At 42.7% G+C, this 11278-nt stretch overlaps 1 pseudogene; it reads right to left on the bottom strand.

The window, feature by feature from the left end:
* Positions 1–1520: 1520 nt before the first annotated feature.
* LOC103450516 (uncharacterized) lies at positions 1521–11219 on the bottom strand (annotated as a pseudogene).
* Between the last annotated feature and the right edge of the window lie 59 nt (positions 11220–11278).

The following is an 11278-nucleotide window of genomic DNA, read 5'->3' as shown; positions in this document are numbered from 1 at the left end:
TTTAGATCAAAAACCCAAGATCGAAAGGGTTAAGACCGAGTTAAGATCGAAAACCCAAGATTGAATTAATGGGTTAAGACCGAATCAAAATTGAAACCCAAGATTGAATGGGTTTAAGACCGAATTAAGATCGAAAACCCAAGATTGAATTAATGGGTTAAGACTGAACTAAGATCGAAAACCCAAAATCGAGTGGGTTAAGACCGAATTAAGATTGAAAACCCAAGATCAAATGGGTTACGATCGAATTAAAACCAAAACCCAAAGATCGTAAAATGGCTGAAGGCCCAAGACCGAAATCTAGTTATGGCCGAAGCCCAAGACTGAGGGTTGAAAACCCAAAACCCATGGTCAAATATCATATGATCGTAGCTGAATGCTAAACATTGACCCTATGATCTTAGTCGAAGGTTAAATAAAGACCTATGATTGTAGCGGAAGGTTAAATTACGATAGTGTGGTCAAAACCGAAGGCTAAATAATGACCATGTGATTGTGGCCGAAGGATAATATGCGACTGTGTGATCATAGCAAAAGGCTAAACTATGACCGTAGCTGAAGGCTAAACTCATGATGAAATTTCAAGTCACATGAATTTTCGCAAAAGAAATATTTTTCCTCTACAAACTAAGATGATGCATGTTTGCAGAGAAAAAAAGGGGCATGCAAAAATTAAGGGTCAATGCATCCTAAAAACTAGCGATTTCCCATGCATCCTAAAAACAAGGGAGTGGGGCTAAAATAAAGCAACATGAATCATCCACTACAAAAGAACATGGAGTGAGATAATGGGACTAGGAGTCCAAGCTTTTTATGCCTATAAAAGGCCTAGAATCCCATCAGAACAGGGGGGGGGGGAAGATGAAGAAAAGAGAGGTATAAGATAGTTCTATATTTTATAAGCATTCTGAACAAATACTGACTTGAGCGTCGGAGTGTTTTTTTGCAGGTCCCCTCCTCCCTCATTGATGGCAAGTGAAGATGGAGTTGTAGGCTTCTCAACATGGTTACAAGATTTATTTGTTGGAGGATTAGAGGAACCAAAATTTTCCGCTCCAACAGGGCCTTGACACAACTTTCACGAGTATGGATTAATTTGTACCCTAATTCCAGGTAACCAGAAAGAGCGTATGAAACAAGTAACAAAACACAACCAAAAGCAGACTACACTGATAAGCGATGCATCACTCAATATGTCACCGTAATTTCAAATAAAGGAAGTTGGCAGCCAATGGGAAAAACACCTAGAGGGGGGCCAAAGTGTGACCTAGGAAGAACTAAGGACATACATCACCAATATGAGTGCAATAGTTTTTTTTACCACAAATAAGACAGCCAAATCCAAATTAGCTATTTCCGATTTAATAAGGTTGGTAATGGATCTTCATAAAAATCTGCCTTGTTTATGTGATTTACAATTTTATATCCATGTATCTGTGCATGGCGTCATCAGAAATTTACAATGAGAACCTCACCTAACCAAATAAAATATAACAGCATGGAATTTTGGAAACATCTAATTAGTATGCAGTGTATCTTCATTTCATGACAAAGTAAACAGAAAATCAAACTACATATTTTCATACAAATGAAAGTAAGATATAGCAAGGGAAAAAAGATTGAAAAACTTACCATTTAATAATGATTGATGACTGAACATATTTACATGGTCTCTGAAACAACTTTTTTTTCCAACGGTCTCTAAAACAATTTCACTGACACCTAAATCAACTCAGCTTTCTTTCCCAAATAGTGTAAATCCCACAGTTGCCTGCACGATGAAAATAATTTTTCTTTCTTTTGTTAAGTTTCCAAAAGAGAACGTCTTTGATGTAGTATATTGAGATTCTTGAGTAATATAATCCACAGAAGACAGTAGTAATTCTTTCATGCATATCCCCAACAACAAAGAGAGGACATGCATGTTTAATTTCCACCCAATTTTCACTCATTTAAATTGAATATGTAATACCCGAAAAACATACCTTTTTTGTTCTTTTATTCAGCTTCTTCAGGCTGCCTACATATTCTGCAAAAGTACCAGATACAACTCGTACAGAAGAACCTGGGACAAGCTTCTCACTCTTTCCTTTAGACGAACCATTTATGAGAGGATCAAGTGTTTTTCTAGGTCGCTTTTTGGTTTAGAATCTCCATCAAATTCGGCAGCATCGTTGAGGGTTGCTTCTTGCTGCTCTTGCTCAAAAGCTTGTTCAGCTTTCTGTTGTTCTTCCTTTTCCTGTTTGAAGACAGCTTCCATGTCAAACTCAGCACTGGACGGGGTCTGGTTATCTGTCTTTTCCTGTACATATGAGAATAACATTTTATAAATACTCACTGGACATCTCACAAGGTAGCTAGTAGTCTAGAAGGATATATACTTTAGATGGCCTCAAGATTAGAAATGAACAGAGAAAAGAATGGCTATCAGGGGATTGCAAAATCGCCAGTAAACCAGAAAACTAAACCCACAATCTACCTCGTATGTTTTAGCGAACACATAAGCCCAAAAGTAGCTTGATATCACATAATTGAGCAGACATAACATGACTTCATAACTTATATGCATCTGTCGACTGTCGTACAATCCCACCAATGAAACCAGACGAGTCAATCAGTTCTAGACACCAGTAAATTCTCAAAAAAATCACAAATTGACATCTCTATCTAAAAGGTTTCTTCATATTTCCTACATCAACTATCCACTTTCCTACTATGATAACAATAACATTAGGCAATAGTAATACACAGCAACCTATCATGCAAGAATAAATACTCACGTATTTCCGACCTTGGAACCAACAGAGCCTGCAACTCCATCGCACTCTCTTATGAAGTCATGTATCTCCTAGTCCAATACACACTTTATAAACACACACCCCGGAAATAGGGGTCTCGGTCTAACCAAGTTACCATTTTTCAATTTCTTCCTGTCTTGGATAGCTGGCGCATATATCTGTATAGCAAACAAGCAAATATTTACACGGTTTGTTTTCGGCCCAGAGATTGAATCGTACAATAAATACTCATATAACAGGGCAACGATTCATTTCAATATGTTCAACTGGAATCAAGCAGACATCTTTATCAGATTACATCAAATTTGCAACAAACCCAGAAACCAAAACATTAAACTACACTAGTAAATACCTTAAAATCAAGGAAATTAGACAGACGTTAGTGACACATTTCTTCAATTTTGAAAAAAATCCCAAAAACCAAAACATTACAACAACAACAACAACAACAAAGCCTTTTCCCACTAAGTGGGGTCAGCTATATGAATCCTAGAACGCCATTGCGCTCGGTTTTGTGTCATATCCTCCGTTAGATCCAAGTACTCAAGTCTTTTCTTAAGGTCTCTTCCAAAGTTTTCCTAGGTCTTCCTCTACCCCTTCGGCCCTGAACCTCTGTCCCGTAGTCACATTTTCGAACCGGAGCGTCAGTAGGCCTTCTTTGCACATGTCCAAACCACCGGAACCGATTTTCTCTCATATTTCCTTTAATTTTGGCTACTCCTACTTTACCTCGGATAACCTCATTCCCAATCTTATCCTTTCTCGTGTGCCCATACATCCCACGAAGCATCCTCATCTCCGCTACACCCATTTTGTGTACGTTGATGCTTCACTGCCCAACATTCTGTGCCATACAACATCGCTGGCCTTATTGCCGTCCTATAAAATTTTCCGTTGAACTTCAGTGGCCTACGACGGTCACACAACACGCCGGATGCACTCTTACACTTCATCCATCCAGCTTGTATTCTATGGTTGAGATCTCCATCTAATTCTCCGTTCTCTTGCAAGATAGATCCTAGGTAGCGAAAACGGTCACTTTTTGTGATCTTCGCTAGATTGCTCCGGTCATTAGTGTGGATAAGTATATAAATGGATAGAGATAGGAAAGCAAACACAAGATGTACGTGGTTCACCCAGATTGGCTACGTCCACGGAATAGATGAGTTCTCATTAATTGTGAAGAGTTTACAGAAAAGCAAACACAAGATGTACGTGGTTCACCCAGATTGGCTACGTCCACGGAATAGAGGAGTTCTCATTAATTGTGAAGGGTTTACACAAGTACATAGGTTCAAGCTCTCATTTAGTGAGTACAAGTGAATGATTTAGTACAAATGACATTAGGAAATATTGTGGGAGAATGATCTCGTAGCCACGAAACTTCTAAGTACCAGAGTGTGGTATCGTCTTGACTTGCCTTATCTGTCTTATAGGTAGATGTGGCATCTTCTCTGGAAGTACTCTTCCTCCATCCAGGGGTGGTATCTGTAACTGGTGGAGATGCACAAGGTAATGTATCAATTTCACTTGAAGCTTACTTGTAGTTTCATGCTTGGTCAAGCGCGATACAAACCATGTAGTAGGAGTCCCCCAAGTCGCCGAGCTAGGGGATCTGCTGAAAGAGGTGACAGACAAGGTAAGCAATCAGAGCTCCGGCTGATTGTTCACATTCTCCCTATCTTGCAGGCAGCATGAAGGATAAAGAGAAGAAAAATGAGGAGAGATGATATGGGATACTTTTGCTTTTGAAGAAGTAACTTTCCACAGGCTTATTCTTGAACTGGGCTGGAGGGTTTTCTGGTTTCCTCCAGAGTATAAGGCCGACTGAAGAATTTGAGGGTCAAAACAAGTCCATCAAATCTAGAGTACGTTCGACCCTGCTGATATGGGATACTTTTGCTTTTGACAGAGTAGTGGATGTATCGGCACGTGTGCTGTTACGCTTGTCTCCACATGCTTCCTTGTATCCTTCTCACTTGCCCTATTTGTTCCTCAGGCAGATGCGGTATCTTCCCTGGAAGCATAAGATGTTGAAGATGAGTACTCGAGAGCAATGCCAGGTAAGTAATCAGGTAAGGGGTTCCAGGCAGTCAGTTCCTGGCTGGAAGCTTGATTCCAAGTGCTGACTGATTGCTCTCTTTCTCCTTGTTTTGCAGGTAAGAACAAGGCCAAAGGAAAAGACAGGGAAAAAGCATGATATGGGATACTCTTGCTTTTAACCCTGATGATATGAGATATTCTTGCTCTAGTATAGCTTGTTTACAAAGGTATTATCGGGGGGAAAGAAAGCTGAATATTTCGAAAGGCTTCGTTGGGAGTGCCCTCTCAGATAAGAGAAAGGGTTGAGCATTTTTGCAGGTCTTCCTGTCCGTTAGGGATGGAGGTCGACATATATAGGAGTCTCCCTAACATCAAGTAATAATGCTATTCCTTTACCCTGCTTGGTTATAGCACGGTAGTGGGAGCTGCCAGCTTCACATGTTTTAACCCTGTCAGAGCACTTTGAAAAAGTGGTCTGTGGTATCTGGAAAGCTGATGTTGCGTGTGAAGATTACAGACAAGCTTTATCCAAGGAGATCCAGCTCTTGAAGTTGGGAAAGTGGTGCCTCTTCGATTTTCGAACAAGCAATCCTGTCGGGGATCTGGCTCTCGAGATTCGGAGAACGATGCCTCTTCGATTTTTGAGAAAGCAATCCTGCTGGGGGTCTGGCTCTCGAGATTCGGAGAGCGGTGTCTCTTCGATTTTTGAGAAAGTAATCATGTTGGGAGTCTGGCTCTCGAGATTCGGAGGGCGGTGCCTCTTCGATTTTGGAGCAAGCAATCTTGTTGGGAGTGTTTTCTCGAATGTGAGTAAAGGTTGGACGTGTTTGCTAGTCCACCTTGCCACGAAGCACATAGGTTGACACACAGGGACTTTCCAATTATCCAGCAGTGGTACTGTTCCTTTACCCTCTCTTCGATTTTTGAGAAAGTAATCATGTTGGGAGTCTGGCTCTCGAGATTCGGAGGGCGGTGCCTCTTCGATTTTGGAGCAAGCAATCTTGTTGGGAGTGTTTTCTCGAATGTGAGTAAAGGTTGGGCATGTTTGCTAGTCTACCTTGCCACGAAGCACAAAGGTTGACACACAGGGACTTTCCAATTATCCAGCAGTGGTATTGTTCCTTTACCCTCTCTTCGATTTTTGAGAAAGTAATCATGTTGGGAGTCTGGCTCTCGAGATTCGGAGGGCGGTGCCTCTTCGATTTTGGAGCAAGCAATCTTGTTGGGAGTGTTTTCTCGAATGTGAGTACAGGTTGGGCATGTTTGCTAGTCTACCTTGCCACGAAGCACAGAGGTTGACACACCGGGACTTTCCAATTATCCAGCAGTGGTACTGTTCCTTTACCCTTGTGGGTAATAATATGGTAGCTAGACCTTCAAAATTTATGTGTTTAAACTTTGTTAGTGTTGTTTCTTTGCAATTCTTTTACCCTTCTTGGTCAGAGCGATGTAGTGGGAGCTGCAAGCTTCACGTGTCTCAACTTTGTCAGAGAACTTTGGGAAAGTTATCTGTGGTACCCATGAGCTACTGTTGTGTGTGGGAAGTGGGTGATTGAACAGTACGATTCATATGCTTTCTACTTCGTCAGAAATCTTCGACAGAATGCCCATAATTTCCGCAAAGCTGAGTGTGCGTGTGACAGGTGCTGACAAGGCTGGAAAAGTATGTGCCTCTTCGATTTCTGAGATCGGCCCTCGTGGTCTCTGAGCATCCCAGCTTTTGAGAAAGCAAGCCTCTTCGATTTCTGAGATCGGCCTTCGTGGTCTTTGAGCAGCCCAGCTTTTGAGAAAGCAAACGCCTCTTCGATTTCTGAGATCGACCCTCGTGGTCTCTGAGCAGCCCAGCTTTTGAGAAAGCAAACGCCTCTTCGATTTCTGAGCAGGCGCCTCTTCGATTTCTGAAGCTTCGTCGAGTGCAGATTTTTATAGGGGGCTGAAGGATTCTCTGGCTCTCAGTGTTCAGTGTGCAGGTTCTGTGTCTAATATGGCCCAACGCCTATTTGCTCGAACCCGCCAAGTTGAATCATTGGCGGCTGAAGTGATGAGTCTCAAACAGGAGATTAGAGGGCTCAAGCATGAGAATAAACAGTTGCACCGGCTCGCACATGACTATGCTACAAACATGAAGAGGAAGCTTGACCAGATGAAGGAATCTGATGGTCAGGTTTTACTTGTGGGGCTGTACCGCGTAATGAAGCTCCAAATGATCAACCTCTGATGCCTCCTCCTTCTAGGGTTTTGTCGAGTACTGAGGCTCCGAATGATCCTCCTCCGGTGCCTTCTCTTTCTGGGGCTCTACCGCCTGCTGAGACTTCTCCTAAGCAACCTTTGTGAAGGCTCCCTCTTGTTTGTTTATTTTGACTCAAGTATATGTACATATTTGTAACTTATCGGGGATATCAATAAATAAGCTTTCCTTCATTTCAACGTATTGTGTTAAATACACCAAAGCCTTCTTCGCTAAGTTCTTTGAATTTTCTTTTGTTGAAGCTTGTATGTTGAAGCTTTGTGAGTGGAGCATATAGGTTGAGGTAGTGTTCCCTTAATTTCCCGAGTGAGGAAAACTTCTTGGTTGGAGACTTGGAAAATCCAAGTCACTGAGTGGGATCGGCTATATGAATCTTAGAACGCCATTGTGTTCTGTCCTGTGTCATCTCATCCGTTAGATCCAAGTACTCTAAGTCTTTTCTTAGGGTCTCTTCCAAAGTTTTCCTAGGTCTTCCTCTACCCCTTCGGCCCTGAACCTCTGTCTCATAGTCGCATCTTCTAATCGGAGCGTCAGTAGGCCTTCTTTGCACATGTCCAAACCACCGTAACCAATTTTCTCTCATCTTTCCTTCAATTTCGGCTACTCCTACTTTACCCCGGATATCCTCATTCCTAATCTTATCCTTTCTCGTGTGCCCACACATCCAACGAAGCATCCTCATCTCCGCTACACCCATTTTGTGTACGTGTTGATGCTTCACCGCCCAACATTATGTGCCATACAGCATCGCCGGCCTTATTGCCATCCTATAAAATTTTCCCTTGAGCTTCAGTGGCATACGGCGGTCACACAACACGCCGGATGCACTCTTCCACTTCATCCATCCAGCTTGTATTATATGATTGAGATCTCCATCTAATTCTCCGTTCTTTTGCAAGATAGATCCTAGGTAACGAAAACGGTCGCTCTTTGGTATTTCTTGATCTCCGATCCTCACCCTTAACTCGTTTTGGCCTCCATTTGCACTGAATTTGCACTCCATATATTCTGTCTTTGATCGGCTTAGGCGAAGACCTTTAGATTCCAACACTTCTCTCCAAAGGTTAAGCTTTGCATTTACCCCTTCCTGAGTTTCATCTATCAACACTATATCGTCTGCGAAAAGCATACACCAAGGAATATCACCTTGAATATGTCCTGTTAACTCATCCATTACCAACGCAAAAAGGTAAGGACTTAAGGATGAGCCTTGATGTAATCCTACAGTTATGGGAAAGCTTTCGGTTTGTCCTTCATGAGTTCTTACGGCAGTCTTTGCTCCTTCATACATATCCTGTATAGCTTGGATATATGCTACTCGTACTCCTTTCTTCTCTAAAATCCTCCAAAGAATGTCTCTTGGGACCCTATCATACGCTTTTTCCAAATCTATAAAGACCATGTGTAAATCCTTTTTCCCATCTCTATATCTTTCCATCAATCTTCGTAAGAGATAGATTGCCTCCATGGTTGAGCGCCCTGGCATGAACCCGAATTGGTTGTCCGAAACCCGTGTCTCTTGCCTCAATCTATGCTCAATGACTCTCTCCCAGAGCTTCATTGTATGACTCATTAGCTTAATACCCCTATAGTTCATGCAATTTTGTACATCGCCCTTATTCTTGTAGATAGGCACCAAAGTGCTCATTCGCCACTCATTCGGCATCTTCTTCGTTTTCAAAATCCTATTGAAAAGGTTAGTGAGCCATGTTATACCTGTCTCTCCCAAAACTTTCCACACTTCGATTGGTATATCGTCTGGGCCTACTGCTTTTCTATGCTTCATCTTCTTCAAAGCTACACCCACTTCTTCCTTCCGGATTCTACGATAAAAAGAGTAGTTTCTACACTCTTCTGAGTTACTCAACTCCCCTAAAGAAGCACTCATTTCATGTCCTTCATTGAAAAGATTATGAAAATAACATTTCCATCTGTCTTTAACCGCGTTCTCTGTAGCAAGAACCTTTCCATCCTCATCCTTGATGCACCTCACTTGGTTTAGGTCCCCTGTCTTCTTGTCCCTTGCTCTAGCTAGTTTATAGATATCCAACTCTCCTTCTTTGGTATCTAGTCGCTTATACATATCGTCATAAGCCGCTAACTTAGCTTCTCTCACAGCTTTCTTCGCCTCTTGCTTCGCTTTTCTATACCTTTCACCATTTTCATCGGTCCTATCCTTGTATAAGGCTTTACAACATTCCTTCTTAGCCTTCACCTTTGCTTGTACCTCCTCATTCCACCACCAAGATTCCTTTTGGTGTGGGGCAAAGCCCTTGGACTCTTCTAATACCTCTTTTGCCACTTTTCGGATACAACTAGCCATGGAATCCCACATTTGGTTAGCTTCCCCCTCTCTATCCCACACACACTGGGTGATTACTTTCTCTTTGAAAATGGCTTGTTTTTCTTCTTTTAGATTCCACCATCTAGTCCTTGGGCACTTCCAAGTCTTGTTCTTTTTTCTCACTCTTTTGATATGTACATCCATCACCAACAAGCGATGTTGATTAGCCACGCTCTCTCCTGGTATAACTTTGCAATCCTTACAAGTTATACAATCCCCTTTCCTCATTAGAAGAAAATCTATTTGTGTTTTTGACGACCCACTCTTGTAGGTGATCACATGTTCTTCTCTCTTCTTAAAGAAGGTGTTGGCTAAGAAGAGATCATATGCCATTGCAAAATCCAAGATAGCTTCCCCATCCTCGTTTCTCTCCCCAAAACCATGGCCACCATGAAAACCTCCATAGTTGCCTGTCTCCCTGCCCACGTGTCCATTTAAATCTCCTCCTATAAATAACTTCTCTGTCTGAGCAATTCCTTGCACCAAGTCTCCAAGGTCTTCCCAAAATTTCTCCTTCGAACTCGTATCCAACCCTACTTGAGGTGCGTACGCACTAATCACATTGATAAGTTCTTGTCCTATTACAATCTTGATTGCCATGATTCTATCTCCTACCCTCTTGACATCTACAACATCTTGTGTCAAGGTCTTGCCCACGATGATGCCAACACCGTTTCTCGTTCTATTTATGCCCGAATACCATAGTTTAAACCCTGAGTTTTCTAGATCCTTTGTCTTACGACCAACCCACTTAGTTTCTTGTAGGCACATAATATTTATCCTTCTCCTCACCATAACTTATACTACTTCCATAGATTTTCCCGTCAAGGTTCCTATATTCCACGTTCCTAAACGCATTTTGCTCTCTTGAACTCTACCCTTCTGTCCTAGCTTCTTCACCCTTCCCCGTCTAATAGGATCAAAGTACTTCTTTTGTGTGTCCCGTGTAAAGTTGATAGGAGCATATGCTCCCAAACAACTTTGAGTGGAGTCGTTCGAAAAGAAGTTTCTATAGCCCCCTTGCTCATTTAACACTGCATCCGGGTGCCGATGGAGATACAGCGACCCTTGCTCACTTATCACTGTACTCAGGCCACACAGCGCGCCACTTACGGGTGACGCCCTAGCTTTAGCGCGATTTCGTTCTGGATTCATTTTCATAAGGATTCGACGTGATCATGGAGTGCCGGCTGTCGACTACCTGACGCCCTCCCCCTCCTCCTTTATCCGGGCTTGGGACCGGCAATGTAAGATAAACTTACACGGCGGAGTTCCAAAAACCAAAACATTGAATAAAAATAACCCAATACCTTAAAATCGATATGAGGATAGTTTCTGGCGAGCTGTCGAGCGATGAGCTGAGCGGTCTCCTGGCCCTTGACCCGAGAGACCTTGATGATCCACCATTGCGGGCCCTCATGAGCGAGATTATTAAGGTTGAGCTCCTCCTTCCAATTGGCGAACTTCTTCGTGGGCTTCTCCAGAAGCTTCTCCTCCACCTCCTCTTTCCAGCTGGTGCCGGTTTTGCTCTCTCTCCTCTCGTTCCTGAGCTGCCTTCTCTCTCTGGCTGTGAGTTGTTGGGTGGTGGCGGTGGCGGTGGCGGGTTCTGATTCTGGTTCTAGAGTGGAGGAAATGGAAACTGGGAATTGGGTGTTTTTGGTAGTGGGGAAAGCAAGGGGGAGTGCGAAGATGGAGGTGGGAGATAGAGAGTGGTGGCAAGGACTCCATGGGAGAAGTCCTTGTGTCATCCTCAAGCTTCAGAGCGTTACAGAGAGAGGAGATAACAAGGAGGGAGTTGTGGATTCTACGTCCCTTTGGATTTATGTCTGGATTTGTAGATGGCCC

This window comes from Malus domestica, chromosome 12 (genome assembly GCF_042453785.1).
Source record: "Malus domestica chromosome 12, GDT2T_hap1".
NCBI classification, from domain to species: Eukaryota; Viridiplantae; Streptophyta; class Magnoliopsida; order Rosales; family Rosaceae; genus Malus; species Malus domestica.
The sequence above is the reverse complement of the archived record's forward strand: the minus strand, read 5'-3'. Positions and strand labels throughout refer to the sequence as shown.